Raw genomic sequence first — 16,843 nt, forward strand, 5'->3', positions numbered from 1 at the left:
CTGTGTTACTTGAATTTTGTGATAGACATGATGTTGGGATTACACTTGTTATTAATATTTTTATTCTTAATTTGAATATTTCGTTTGCATAAACTCGAAAAAAACATTTTTTTAAAATCTCAAAAACATCCCCTTTAATTTTTTTTGAAAAAAAAATGTTTTGAAGACATCAATTGACTATTTGTGTGTAAAATTTCGTAATGGGTTCTTATGCTAATTATATTTTTTGTGTTGTGATGGGTGTGAAATTTGCTATAGTTATTTGTTGACATCCATGTTAAAACCTAAGCTGAGTGGTTGATATTGAAGTCTTCATATTAATCAATTTTATAATTTTTGGGCTACAGACGATACGAAAATACCTAAAATTTATCACTTTTAATATCAGATAAGCAAATTGAAAAATGTACAGTGCCTCTCATGGTCAAATCGTCCGCGGAGCGGCGGCAAGTGCACCTGGCAGTGAGAGCTCGTCTACCGGCAAACTTGATGCAACATCCGCGTAATTGAAAACGCACATTCTAAAGTGCGTTAAGTTAAATTTAGAATAAATACGTACGTTGTTACAAGAGGCGTTGTAAATGTTCTCCTCCTACATCCACACATTTACGGTATGTTTCTAGCAAATTTTCACTAACACGTATCAGTTTCTCTTCCGAAATTGCTTCAATTTCTCTCCTGATATTTTCTTTCAATTCTTCTAAAGTATGGCTTCAGGTTTAAAAGCTTCGTAGCTCGCCACGCAGACAACTTTAAAATGTCTGTTTCTTGCACGACAGGATTTTTTAGGATTATGTTCCAATCGTGCTCTAACGTCGTTTAGTTTCTCCTCAGTAAACACACGTCGTTTCACCCTTCGCTTCTTATCAAGGACATACCCTGTTCCCCTAAATGTGTTCACAAGTTTTCGACCACTGTCTCTGTCTAGTAATGACTTGTACATAAAAAATCGTTGTTTTAAATTGTACGTATATATGGCATTAGACTGCTGAAAAGCACCAGTAATGCGTAAAGTAAAACAAAACAATCTAAAACACTTGTTAACACCTTAACACTTCACAAACATGTGCTATCCGGACACTGAAGCACTTAAGCGTTCAATGCCAAGCTCAGCGTACAGCTATGGATGTAAATGCCGGCAGACACGCCCCCACCTGCCCGGCGACTTGCTGCCGCTCTGCGGACGACTCGACCGTGAAAGGCACTGCATATTTTTGTTTACATTTTAGAATAAGGGGAAAATCACACGGAACTGGATTTCTAGTAGGAATGCCCTAGTTGGCGCTGAACTGACTTTCTAGGTAGAAATCATGGTCGCGTGGCTGACTGTTTGACTGGTTTGGAGGAATAGGACATGTTCTAATTGCTACTTGCTTTCCTCGACTGGATTCTGTGGAACAGCCAATCGGAGCGAAGTTTCGCCATGTGAAGATAATGTGTGACTGTGCAAAGAAGAGTTTTTGTCTGTGGTTTCCGAGTGTTACTCCAGCAATGTATAACTTATACAGCATGAAAGGCACGTCAAGTTACACCATTTATGCTGAGTGCACGGTGTTTACATTTGAAACAACTAAAATATTCTTCCACATGTGTACAGTAAACGTTGTAAAGTATGTATTTAAGTGGCGCCATTGTTTTGTACCTAATAACATTTTATACGAAATGTTATTCCTCTCGGTTGAATAGTTATCGGCTTTTAAAAATATGAAGTGATACATTGTTTACATCTCACGCGGCCGCCATTACAACTTCACTCGTGACCTCTAGATGGGAACAAAAGTCTATCGACAAGTACGCTGGTAAGTATCGTGTGAGGCGCAGCCAGTCCAGCACCAACTAGGGCATACCTACTGGATATCCAGTTCCGTGTGATGTGGGCTTAAGATACAAATACAAGGTCTTAATATCGAAAATATATTCATAATAAACTAAACAACCATTTTTTTCAACCACACACTTCAATTAATTCACTTTAAAAGCATCACTTTGAGAGTATAAAACACAGCTACTTCACTGAGCATTTCACAAGAGACAACTGGCTGAAGATTGCAGTAAAGAATTGGTGATGTTCACTGAGGTATACAGAGTCTAGCAGTGATAGATCAGTTGCTCTCACATTTCTAATCACAGTATTTATTGTCTTGTCGAAGGCACATTTCATAAGCAACGCTCTTTTTCACGTTCTTCTCACCCTTCTCTACGATAAGCTGGCAGACTGGAAGGAGCTACTCAGCAACCTTTTTCACAGCCTGAAGGGTTTCAGGTAGACTGCCACCAAAGTAAAACTGAAATTTCTATTTCTTTCTCCCTAGTCCCTCATCTTCAACCCACCGGCCGCTGCAAACGTTGCAACAAATTGCAGAATTCACGTCACAAATTTTATTGAAACAGCAATACAATCTATCCATTTGAATGTGTGTTTGCGAAAGTTGGAGGGGGGGGGGCATGGACGATGCATTAAAGATTACCCACAATCAGTTGCTACCAAATATCCCTGTAAACAATCAAGAAATACGGTTCGTTATTCCTCTTGAGACTTGTTCCTTTTCTGTTATGACTCTGTAACACTGACTGGAATACCTCACATCTCTTGCCTCTCATCTATCATTATATTGTGTCAAGAGGCATGATTTAAATACTTTTTTATTCTGCAAATGCCTGTAAGGGGGATCTCAGACCGAAACAACAAGCGGCAAGTGACAAGTGACAGCGAGGGTTCACACCGAAGTGACAAACAACAATCAACACGGCTCCCTTCAGTCTATAAGCAAGCATTCGCCGAGCATGGACGGTCAACAGACCGAGGCGACATTATGCACTTTATTGAGAAAACGACCCAGTTCCGAACAACATTCATGTGTCGCTTGTTGCATGTCACTTCGGTCTGAAAGCTCCTCAAATGTTAATATCATACATTTCTATATTAAGGTTGCTATGATATTTTTTTTATGTAACATGTACCATCACATTATTAATAAAAATGATAAATTTTAGGTATTTTCATACTATTTGTAGTCCAAAAATTATAAAATTGATTAATATAAAGACCACAACACCAACCAGTCAGCTTATACGAGTAGTTATGGTTTTAACATGGAAGTCAACAAATTTCACACACATTACAATAAAAAAAATATTAAATTTATAGGACCTCACTGCCGTCCAAATTTTGCACACAAATAGTCAATTGATGTCTTCAAAATATACATTTTTTCAAAAAAAGTAAAGGGAGTCTTTTTGAGATTTTCAAAAAGTGTTTTTTCGAGTTTATGAAAAATTACAAAATTCAAGTAACACAATCATGTTGCATTTCAAATTAGAGCTCATTAGAAGCAGAAGAGAATGCCACCAATGTGAGCTCTCTAGGTCAAATCGTTTTTGATCTACAGCTGTTTAAAGATTTCAAAATGTCGTCAAATTTTGGGATTTTTGCTTTCTTGAAAGTCAATAATTCAAAAACTATGAGCCCCAAAAATCTGAAATTTGGCAGTTGTCGTCAACTTTACTGGTACTACCACTGCACCAAAAAATATCAATTTCTGATGTCAACGTTCATACCAAGGTTGATTTGACATGGTATGACCCCAGGGGCGGCGCCAGAATTTTTCGACCAGGTGGGCATATTGATAAATTAGGGTGGGCAGTACAAACGTAAGGCATTAGGTGAGTTTGACTAACACGTATCCCCCCTCTCTCTCACTCGAGATTTCCCTCTTACTTTGTGTAGAAAGCTATTTGGACACAAGGAATTCATCAAACATAATCATCGTATCTCTTTTACAGATCATTTGGGCTGTAAGTGTGATATTTTTGAACACACTCAAATGTCAACCTCTCTTCCTGGAACTATTCTCGTAGGCAAATGAATCTCTGGCGCCTGAAACTGCAATGAAGATAATCCTCTCACCGTCGTCATTGGTCAGAACTAGCAGAAAATCGACTTGAAGTTGAAATACGTATAACGATGAGTCAAATCAGTACTTTCCACAAATAGAGTATCAACAGTTCACAGCACTTAGAAAGTTGAGAGAGTATTTTCAACTCCACAATGCTTCATTTTTTTTTATCAAAACAGATAACTCCACGAGCAACGACGTGTCTCAAAAGTCTCAAATATTTTTGTCCGTACGTGAAAGAAATAGTTTAAATCTCAGGCCAATCCATGGGTGTCCGGTAGGAGGGGGTGTAAGGAAGGCACGCCCCCCTGGAAAATGGGGCTTACCATAAACTTATAAATTACACACATATATTTTTATTTCATTCACAGTAATTTATGTTAATTATTGGAAGGGTGCTGTAGGAACATGAGAGCTTCCAGCACTATTCGGGGGGGGGGGGATATGTCTCGTTTGCCGCCCCTGGAAAAAGTTGCCATGCTTGTCCCTCCCTGGAAAAAATACTGCGGACCTCCATGGGCCAATCATAATAATAGTGTAATCCACCTCTTAAATGGACGCATCTTATGTTATGATAAAATGATACGGTTGACAGAGTTCTTTCCGTACTATATCGTCTCTCCGTTGCATAACGCTTTCGTCTTATAATTAAGGGGTCCTGGGTTCAATTCCCCGTGGAAGCCAATGCACACTCGTTAGGATTACAGTTTAAAATGAAGATCTAGTCACAATTAGCTTATTTGAGCACGTGGACTTTTTTTAAAAAAATCACTCCTGGATTATTGTCCTGATTATTTTTTTTAATTTAATTTGGCTGTCTCATTATAGGTCTCTGACACCCTCGAGGCAAGGTTTCTTTCCACCCTTTCTTCATCTTCTTTGAAATTCTTGCAAGTTAATCATAAGAACTGCATAACTGATAGTGAAAATTTATATGTAGGAAGAAAACTTGTAAATAGTGCTAGCTACTAATTACATCAGTTCAGTAATACTATACATGTTTCCCAAACCCCTACAAAACTGTTACATTAAAATTTGGTCCCGTCGGTATTGTAGTGATTGTGATTACTCGTTATTAGTTAGAACAAATTAGAAATTGTAATTTTAGAAACATTGCATTATTTGAAGATGACAGTTATGTAAAAATAAACTGTGATAGAATAAAGAAAGTGACACAAATTACTTGCGGAGTGGTTATCCCACTGCGTTATGACGCCAGGGCTCCCGGGTTCGAATCCTGGTCTGAGCATGGGTGTTTTTGTGAGTGTCCCTTCATCATCGCCATTCATACTCATCATTGCGATGAAGGTAAAGAAGATTTTTTTTTGTTTATTGTTTGTTACTTTGATCAGGCTGAGATTTATGGGCCGGTGCTGACAACATCAAGAACTCACTCCCATATATGCACAGTTTTAGTTAGTTTATAATCTTTAGCCCAAGTCATGTCAGATGTTTAGTTATACTTTTTATACTTCCACATTCCTAATATCTATTTTCTTCAATTTATGGCTGATTTCAAAGCAATTTTTCTCCATTGAAAGCTGGGAGCTGCAACCCTCCAAATCCTCCTAAATCCTGATGAACTCTTGATCATGTACACATACCTCATAATTGTGAGTATTATCCCATAAAACTTACTAAGCCTGTTGATTGCTTCTAATCATAGCAGTGTTCATTAGATTGCATTTTAAAAAAGAGTTCTGAGAGTTCCTTTCCAATGACAAAATTAAGGACGTAGAAAGAAAATCTTAAATTAATTTAATTCAACAAGAATCTTCGTAAACTTACTTATTAGAGAAAAGTTTCGCCAAATGACAGCAAAGCTTGTTATGGGATGATTGAAACTTGTGAATTTTCTAGTATCTACAATATTCACAAGTAAAATATACATGGAGTGAGGACCAGCCTATACTTACAGAACCGTTTACATTTCCCTAATTGTATATATGTATTGAATTTGATGGGGTGGGCAATCGGGTGGGCACAGGAAATTTTGGGTGGGCGCTTGCCCACCCGTGCCCACCCCTGTCGCCGTCCCTGTATGACCCTTTTCTGAAAAGCACTGGTGTCACTTTAACCTGCAGTGTTTAGTCATCCATTCATTCACTGCGACGTTATACTCCCAAGGTCTCCATGTTGTATAAAAAAATAGCACAACACAATAACACAACCTAGGAAAGATAAAGAACCGCAACCTCGCGTTCAGAAATCTCTAAAGAAACTCAATTAGCAACATCTCATTTACTCCACGTGGACTTGACAAGAGCTGTCAGTTCATAAAACGGACGCTATTGGTGGGAAAGGTTTGAGGGGAGGATTTACTGGGACGTAGACGTGACGGATGGTTGTTCACTCCCGTAACAGAGAGAACTGATCTTTCGGAACTTTCTTTGAAATAAAGTGCCGTTCGAAGAAGGACTTCAACTTTACCTCTACTAGGAATTTCCACTTCGAGTACTGATCGTTAACCTGTAAGCGCGTTCTTCACTGCAACTTTAATCGGCAATCTCTCTGAATGGTCATAGTATACATTTTCTGTTACCGGAGATTGATTAAAAGAGTTCACCGTTACCCGCCATAACTTGGATTGGGTGCGTGTGTACATATAAATCCCTCCCAGTGACCAAAGTAATTATCAGGGAGGAATTGCAAAGACATTTTGAGAAATATTAAATACAAGAACGCCAAATTTCATGAAAGTGAGAAAAATCTCAAATATTTAGAATGAATTCAATTTATTGGCGACCAAGATGCGTTGAAAAGCTCGACGCAGTTCAGTATTTTCTGTAGTAAAGAACAGATGTGTCGATGTTCTATTTAGTCGAATTTAATTTTCTCTCTCGCTTTCTGGCCCTCACCCCTTGCACTCGGAGTCGATTCCCGCTGGTATCAAATTTCAGCAGCTCGGACCACACTGCAGTGTAACACTGACCTTTCGCCGGCCCCCGTGGCAGAGTGGTTAGCACATCGCGGTATGACGCAAGGGGTCCCGGGTTCTAATCCTGGCCTGGGCATGGATGTTTGTGAATGTCCATTCATCCATTTCATCATATCATCACTCATACTCATCTTCGCAAATTAGCCAAAAGTGGCACAAGAAGCGAAGTAAAATAAAGCAATTCAATAACAATTCAATAACACTGACCCTTCATCAAGACACCCAAATATCAACCTCACTACCACGTAGTACACTCTGGACTGAATTTTGCAGACTAACGAGGCTCTGGCGTCTTACCCAAGGCCACTATAATCCTCTGTGGAACTTCATGGTGTGTGCTGTCCATAAATGTTTGTGATTTTCCCCTCATCTATAGCCTGACAAGTTTAAAAACAAGACGCTGCAATCCACTGTTGCGCACCTCACACCACATTTCCCCACTCCCTTCTCCGCGTCGACGTTGATTCGTAGTGTTGCAACCTTGCCTGTCCTCGAAGGGGCTTTTGTAAGCCCATAGTGTAATATTGCTCATGAATGACGGATGGAGACTCAACAGACAGGTGACTCTGGAAGGTTCTGCCATTGGCTGGGCTTCTGCGCTGGTCGAGCGAGAAGTTTAGCGTGGCAGATCCTTGCCGACTACGAGGGACTTCTGACGTACTGGACACTGGCTGGACAGGCTGAGTATATTGCATTACAGTCTATCGCCCTTTATGAGCCCTCATGGCCGGGTGTAATTTACCTAAAGTCTATTGATTTATTTTGAGTTCTTAAAAGTGCAAGAAAAGGAAATTGTTTTAGTTTAGATTTTTTTGGTGGATTGCTCCGGGTCATGTTGGCTGTGGGGGGTTTTGGGCTGGGTTGCTATTTGCTCTGACTCGTGTAGCCTTTACTTACTGACTGCTGACTATCAAATGGGACAAATTAAACTAGGTTAACTGGGAGATAATCCATAGACATTTCTGTTGAATTAATTGTATTTGGAAAGTATAAGTACTAATATGTTTTGTAATAAATATTGGTAAACGAATATTAAGTTCCAATTGTATACTTTAAGTACCTAATATATGATCATCCACTGCGCCGATAAGACAATCCTCGTCTCACTTCTTTGGTATTAAAGGGGAAACAAGAGACGTAGAGGATTATACTTTCCAGAGCAGATTGTGGATTTCGTTGGACCAGGCATGATTTGATTTTCAGAGACAACAGTCACATAATTCGCCTCATGCCTCATTGTTCTCCATGCAAACACACACACGAAACCTCACTTCAACAGCAGAGAAACGCCTCCGAAAATAAGAACCTATTCCACACGAATGATGGGGTCAGACGGGGATGAAAATAGTGCCTGCGGTTGTGACGTCATATAAAGAAAGATTGGGTTAAACAACGGTGAGATATTGTTCGTATACTGATATCGATAAGATATAAAAGAGGAGCTTGCATTTCAAAAATATGCAGCCAAGAGTAAAGAGCAAGAACATTTCAATGCTTTAAAAAAGAACACAAGCAAGCGTGTTACCAAAAGCAACAAAAAAAACAGCTCGATGTCGCATTCAGAAAATGAAGTCATTCGCCCTATAGTTTTTCTTCGTTATAAACCTTAACGCGCGTGCGCGAAAATACTACAGTTTACGATCCGCACACCGCACGCATTTTCAAAGGTACGGATTAAATCAAATGAACTACTGATATGACATGAGCCGGCACCGTCCCGCTACACAGTGAAAATCGTTTGTCATATTTGTTTTAGCTTAATTTTGCTGAGTTAGCACCACTGGTACTCTCAAGGCGTGGAAGAGTGGTGGGGAGGATGACGTAATAGGAGTTGCTCCGCAGCGATCTGGGCATGTTGGGACTTAACTTGACAGGTTATATTTCATCTTATCACAATTCATCCTCATCTTAGCAATTAGCCAAAAGTGGCAGAAACGCGAAGTAAAATCAATCAAGTCAATCAATCGGACCACACTGTACACTGTAGGTCCGGTTTTGATGTGCCTATCTGGGTTTGAAAGCGATTATTTGTCAAGAAAATAGTGGTGAGTACAAAAAAAGCATCAAGCATCTTGTATTTTCAAGTAGAAGTGCGAAATTTTATTGAGTCAGATTTTTTAAAATGTATTTTCTCTTGTCATTATATAGCATGTATAATTATTGCAATGAGCACAATGTACAAAAGGTGAAATAAAAAGAAGTAAAACTCATCTACATTGTATAATGTTTCAAGCACTAAAAAATATTATCCACCTGAGCAGTATATAAAAATTCATTAAAAATATTCCGAATATAATTTCGAAGAAGGAACAGTTCAGTCCCATGATATATATATATATATATATATATATATATATATATATATATATATATATATATATATATTTTAGTGAGTACTTTTATGTGACTAATACACCGATTTTATAACAGCACTGAAAATATATATTTTCTTTTGGTTGAGAAAGTTTGTTTAAAGTTCTGTAATAGTATTGTTTTCTTATTTGAATCTTAAATATGCACAAATAAATCTAACGCCCAAACGTTGACTGCGAATAGAGTATGTAAATAAAGTAGGTACAAATTATTCTAATGCAAATATTTTCAGCTGCAAGGAACAAAAATGCTTGGGTTTCCGTAAGAGATGTATAAAGCGGAAAATTCTTGCTAAAACTTTCTTCCTTATTCATTTTTGTCAACAGTACAAGCTCCCAAGAAAGGAAATTGTAGCAAGTAAGCATTGTGCGCTTGTCACCTTTAGAACGAGTGGCTTTTGTTGTTTTCTCCCCTTGCACATTGGACCACCGTAGGTATTTCGTTTTAAAATAGTGTGAAGGTGAGGGTGTGTTTCGTGGCTGCAGGAGTGCGAAAATAATCACTGTTTGTCCCAACAGGCGAAGAGAGAGATGCAGAAAACTACGTTTCTCGGAAGTAGGATTTCTTCAGCTTGGCTTCGTTGGCCATTTGCATATGAACAAATATGTAAATGAGCGAGGAATGCCTTCCTTCCTCGCTGAATAACAATTTGTGAAGATCTTCCGACCGTCTCTCTCTCTCCCTCTCCTTCAAGAACTTAAGGAAAAGAATGGATGGTTGGAAGGAAGGCCTAATATGTTAACGTGAAAATGGGATCTTGTCTTCCTACGCTGGAAGTTGAGGTGAGTGAAGAATTGGTAGGAATAGAACTGTTTGTCTCATGTTTGTGCACGTTAACATTATACAATGTCAGGGAAGTTTTACTTCATCTCTTGTACATTCCTGTCTACTTATGAATACATTGTGTTCATTGCAATGTTTATTTTATTCGTCTAGCAGGCTATTCCGGATTCCACTGTGGTTTTCTCTTTTTATTATGTAGTAAACACAGGTATGTATATAGAAAAATATGTCGTGGGGAGTCCGAACCAAGTGTCTAATAATAATAATAATAATAATAATAATAATAATAATAATAATAATAATAATAATAATAGTTTATTTATTTAAAGTACTGAGAACAGTTAAAAATAAAACCTTATACAGCACTATATCACAAGGAGTAATATCAAAGGATTAACTCATAATGGTTTTTACAATAAACCTCATCATATACTTAAAGATGATATTTTAAAGGAAGTCATTGTTAAAACCATCGATTAATGTTTTTATAAATGCACCACCATTCTTCAAATTTACTGATAATAATGATTTTTTTCTTTTTTTGTATTTTGGAACGTTATATACTACTGTATTTATAAAGTATCAATCCTATTTGCCAAAATGTTTTGTATCAATAAATTAATTTTATATTTCCTTCTTGAGCTCAATGTTGTTAAATTAAGTATCTCCAACCACTCCATATAATTTCGTGATATGTAACTTTTCTTTATTTTCATACAAAGCAACCTAATAAATAATTTCTGAATTGATTCAATTTTCTCGGTGTGACTATTTGCAGCTACGTTCCATAATTCACTTCCATATTCCACTAATGGACGGACCAAAACTATAAATAGAAATGTAAAAGTTTCCATTCTGTTAAATGAAGTCCAATTAAAAAAATAATTAATAATAACTATTATTATTTACATTAAAAATTATATTAAATTAATGAAATGTGTAAATTAATTGATATTGTAATTTTATTACATGAATAGGTAAAAGGACTGTATAAGAATAGAGATTTAACTGCTCTTTGTTCATTATCTAGCTTAGATCGCCAAAATTAAGGAAATTAAAGTAAAATAGGTAAATAATTGAATATTTATCAAAAATAATGTCCAGTTGACGAAAAGTAAAGTTCCATATTAATATTTTATGCATATTGTTATAAGTAGTATTGTGTATAAATCTTCTTTGGTACTGTCCTTCAAAGTCCTATGATCCCAATATAATCCTTGCCTTTCAATAAGTTCGGCGGAAATAAATAACCCTCGACTGAACAACAAATGCTAAGCAAGTATATTTTCATTATTTAATTTTAGTACTTCGTAAATATTTCGGGGAGGTACAGACCCCCTGGAATGGAACCCCACTAAATACATCATTGAGTAAGCATAATTATGTAATATACTTTTACTTTGTTGGATTGTGACACTGCGTCGTATTGTCTTGTCTCATCATTCGCACACTTCAACATGTTTCTATTTTATAAATATTTAGTATTGACATGAACATGAATATCAATTGACTCTTGTTCAACAAAATATTTGCATTTATTTAATGCAAATAGAATGCCGAAAACAGCTTATTAAATTCTAATAGAAAATGAATCAATTAATTATGAATAGAATATAACATAATCAAACTATTAATGATTGACGTGTTAAACAAATGCCTTACAAGAATGTTACAGATTGCAGGAAACCAAAACTTGCATATTCTTTTCCACAAGACTGAGAGAGTAAGACAGAAAATTTTAATATGAGATAAGAAAAGACATTAGAAAGTATATAAAAAGTGACATTTAAAGAATAAGTAGCTAATCGATTTAAAAAAAATACAAGAGTTGGACAAACATTATTTCAAGTATATTTTCAGAAGAGATTGTCTTATCCAGATTTGATCTACAATTTAAATTACGATATGGGCCTCCACCAGGAATCAACAGATGACAGGGTAAATCACCACCTTATCAGAGAAATCCTTGAAAACGGGGAAAACTGCAAATAATTAATATATTAAATTTCAGAGAAATACCTTATTAAATGAATGTAAAGAACATTGTCATTGTATTTATATAGGATGAAAGGAACTTGTAAGTACGTAGAAAAGTAGGCTAATTGGCAAGCACGACTATAAATACAAGAATGATGATCAAGGCCGTCCGCATGGAGGCGCAGAATAGAATTTCATTTCTTGCCATTCAGTCATAGAAACTTATATTTTGCTTTTATTATTGTTACTATTATTGTTGTTGTTATTATTTTTTAAATCATAAAATTGAAATCGACTTGAAAATACTAAGTTCAGATTTGAGTCCACTTATTAACACCATTAAGCGTTGTTTCCATGATAACTAGGGCCCGGGACTTTATGTTATAACATATTTTTCATTTGGCTTCGGATCTAATACAGTATTAGGGTGAGATCTTTACATAGCTATCTGATGAAAATCAGCCGAAATAGACAAACTTGACAAAGCATATTTTGACATATTTCACCAATTTCGCGTTTTTACAACATATTTCTTCAATTTTGTTGTAATAAGACATATTTCTGTATAATTTCGTAATTCTCTCGCACATAATCGGTTATTTCATATTTTCTTCTTCGTAGCTTTAGCACAACGGATAGTTCATATTGTCGATGGCAGGATATGGAAATTACGGAGGAAGAAAGGTGCCGTCTTTTCTTAGTACAGAACAATAAAACCCAACTTTTTTATCCCGCCGACAATTGATAGCCATGCAAACATTATTGAGGAAAAATGTTCTCTCTCATTGTTGCACGGGAAGTAAAGAATTTTCGTTCTCATTTCTTTGCCTTTTTCGCTTTTTACAAAAATCAGTCAAAAGTAAAAATAACATTCGGTACATTACAGTCCCTACTCTACTCTATCGGGTATGGGAGAAATTCGAGAGTACTGTTGTGATATTTTTGACTTTACTCGGAATATTTATGCATTTTTATGACATATTTGTAATTTTTCATGACATACTTTCCAATTTATATGACATAATTACATACATACTCAATATGCTGATCAAGGCAGAATTCATTTTATTTTAAAAACATAAACTAAACGTTACGTTTCAACCTTCTAGCAAGGTCTTCTTCAGACTCTGTACCAAATACAAATGAAATAAGGTTCAAAACAGGAAGATATATATACACATAAAAATCACTCCCCTCCAGACACAAGATTATTAGAAAGTTGTTTATCTGGAACATTCCTTTCCAGGAATGTGGCTTGGTCAGCATATTGAGTTTTTGCTTGAGTCCACTTTTTAAACAGAAACTATATTCGCCTTCCTTCCTTTCCATAAACGTCAAAAGTTCTTCAACACCAACTTTTTTATTATTTTTATTTTTAAGACCACTTTTCTGGTCATTTTGCCTCTAAATTTACCCTTATACCCCCTAAATACGAACTTACACCCCGCGATGAAAATTTTTGGATAGACCCCTGACTTTGTTGATGAACAGTTCCCAACTTTTCGCCGTCCAGCGCACCTCTAGTCGACTTGATTCTATTGTCTGGTGAAAACCTTCTCTCTTAATTTTGTTGGACATGGCAGTTAATTGATGTAACTTAGAGCCTGTAAATCACAGGACACAATTTTATTTGTAATAAAATATCGGTACAATTTCACCATTCGAAGTATATGAACTTTTCCCACATATCTCAAAGGGAGTAAAAGCCTCCCTGCAGGGTGCGAAATCATTTAAGACTGGTGGGGGGAGAAAGATCTTAATCTACAAAGCCCCTCCCCACTAAACATGCATATAAATTATACGATATACATATTTATAATGTTATTAAAAGTAAAAATAAATTACTAAATTTAAAATATATTATTATTAATTACCCAACAATAAATAAATTTGTTAAAATATATCAGATATTAATATTAGAAAGTAGCAAACTACGTCCTTTACTAACTGGTTAAAAATGTTAATTAATTATGAAATAGTTGAAGTGGTTTTATTATATATAAGTTTTTATTAAGTTTTTGCTTTATGTTAATATAAATCAATTACATTTCATAGTATTATTGTTTTGCATTCTTCTTTAACTTTTATTGTGCGTATTGATGTAGATTTGTTAATGATCTCTTGAGAGAGAAAAAGCATTGAACACTCACAACTAATTTTTATATATATATATATTCGATATTATTCTTAGTACAGCATATTTGAAATTAAAAGTAATTGTTTATCTTTTGTTTGTTGTAACAAAAACTAACGTATCCCCACCGATTTTTTTTTTGGGGGGGGGATTTTTCAACCAAGATTGTTGGTGGGGGGAAATCCCCCGCCCCCATGATTTCGCACCCTGCAGTCCCTGTCTTCGGGCGCCCTTGATGATGATGCGAAAAGAAGGGAGTTGCGAAAATTTGATCTTACCATGGTAAAGTAGTAACTTAAGCAATCAGAGACACATTTCAACACACTTGCTTTGCACTGATCTTATGGAACAGTTGGTAAAGTTCTGAGCTGAGTTTCTTTTCTTTCCTCTTTTGCTATGAATTAGACGTCGCGGGTTTAAATCCAAACCAGTTTCTTTTTTTTTTAATGACATTGAGGTTTGTTAAGTATGAAGTGTAGTGATTAGGTGAATAATGTTGTTTGTAATAATTAACTCTATGTAGAATTCAAATTATGTTTTCATACTCTAATCCTTTAATTTTTTTTTCTGACGCTGAAGTTACAAGATATACGATTGAAGTGTTCGCTCGGTTCAGGCATGCTATATGTGAGAAGTTGCATTAATATTTTGAAATTAATTTACATAGTATAACTTATTTTTGAGTAGAATATTATTATTTTTCACTCTAAGTATTTTTTTGTATTATTTTCTTCGGTAAGCAACTTTCATTGTTTGTCCTTTTTACGGTGTATCTAGAATGATTTTCAGATCTCAACAGATTATTTTTGCATTGATTTGATGTTTTAAGTCCACTTTGTGCACAGTAAGGCTAATCGGGACTGGACCTACAGTTTAAGGTGGGACCCCCCCGCTACAAATTAAAATTGGCGATACAAGGAACGTGATCACTACCCTACCTACCTATCTGGTTTCTGCGTCTTCCACGTGGTATCTGATTGTCTGCCACCATTGAAATAGCTGTTGGATATCTTAACCGTAACATCTCCTGAAAGAAATCTGTTACATTTGTTAAAAAAAAAAGATTCAGTTTTGAATAGGCAAAAACTTACGACCTTTGCCCTGGAATTATATGAAGTTACACTACACCAAAGCCACCACTTGATGTTAATGCACAGTTTAAACAATGACCCCGTACTGCACATTTCCATTAATTAAGTTAAGATTTAAAATTTTAACGAAGTTTGTAAATATCCAGCTGAAGAGTGACCAGTAAAATGTGCGAATTACCATTTTTCTATTCTTTGTTTTGTGTAGCTGTGACGAATGACTTTTGCTATCCTCTCTCTCTCTCTTTCTCTCATATTTTTTTCAGAAAAAACTTTTTTTACCCACAAAATTCACAAAATTAAAAAAAAAAAACTTTCCATGAGACACGTTTTATAGTTCATATATTTGTTTCAACAATTTTAATTCTGTGAAAATTTAAAGGAGTAACTCATTGGTATTAAAGCAGGGTGGATAAAAATCATGATTTTTATTTAAAAAATAATTTTTGATGGTTTTTTATTTAAATCGGATCTTTTTGATTTAAATCGATTTTTTTTATTTCTTAAAAAAACACGCTTAAAATTGCTTGTATAGTTTCTGGCACCATACATGTAGATATATGTTTTTTTTTTATATAGAATGGATTTTTCTAGTATAGGACCCTGTAAAATATTTGAACAGTTTGATTAAAGCAAAGAAAAGTTATATGTAAATATACATTTTTCTGTCTGATACTGTATGTATGAACCTACTATGGAAATGTTTGCTGAGTGTGTTAATGAAACTGTGATAATTTCAGTGACTTCTCTTCGAGTGAAAATAAAATATTATTGATGTACTCTATGATTGTAACTTAAAATATTTTTATAGGCTTTGTAGCTGAATTTTGGCAATTTTTTAAATGATAGTTTGTTAAATATCAGCTGCCATGTTTATTTACAGTTTAATGATAATTACACTATTTACGGTTTAACATGGTTAGTAAGTATTTTGTATATTTTTCTAAACAAAAGTTTTTGAATTTTTAAATCAAGATAAATTTAAGTGTGATTACAGTTTACATATTATATTTTGTTTCGTGTGAACTTCACCCATCAGTACATAAATGTTGTTTCTTTTCCTCTCTTAGAGCCTACTAAACACCATTAAATGATTATGAGATTAATGTACATTCACTAAATATGATTCAGATATCTACAAAAACCATATGTACATTATTCTATAAATTATTTATTTAATGTGATTCAAATCGGTGATTTAAAGAATAACACCTGATTTAAATCAACCAGATTTATATCAATCCACCTTGTATTAAAGTGAGTGAATGGCAATATAAGAAGCCTTAGCCATTTTCTTGAAGAGGTTCCTAGAGGTTTTAAGTTAATCTAAAATCCCAACCGCTTTGACGCTGTGTTGTGGTTGCGAACTTTACAAATTTCACTAACATTTCAATGTTTGATTTTTTCTGATGTATTTTGAAATGGGGGGAGGGGTTTAGCAGGCAGCTACTTCTTTAACATTCTTGCAACAAGTAAAATATGAAGCTTTGAGTAAATGCTGTCCTTCGGAACTCTTTAAGTAATGCAGGCTTACTACAACAGCGCAGGAAAACCCATTTTCTTTCTGCTATAGTAACTTCCTCCCTTGCAAATTCACAAACGGGAGAAGTTTGTTTGGTTTTAGTATGGTCCAAGCTTGCAATACTATGTAATA

The sequence above is a fragment of the Lepisma saccharinum genome, chromosome 1, assembly GCF_977018435.1.
Source record: "Lepisma saccharinum chromosome 1, izLepSacc3.1, whole genome shotgun sequence".
NCBI classification, from domain to species: Eukaryota; Metazoa; Arthropoda; class Insecta; order Zygentoma; family Lepismatidae; genus Lepisma; species Lepisma saccharinum.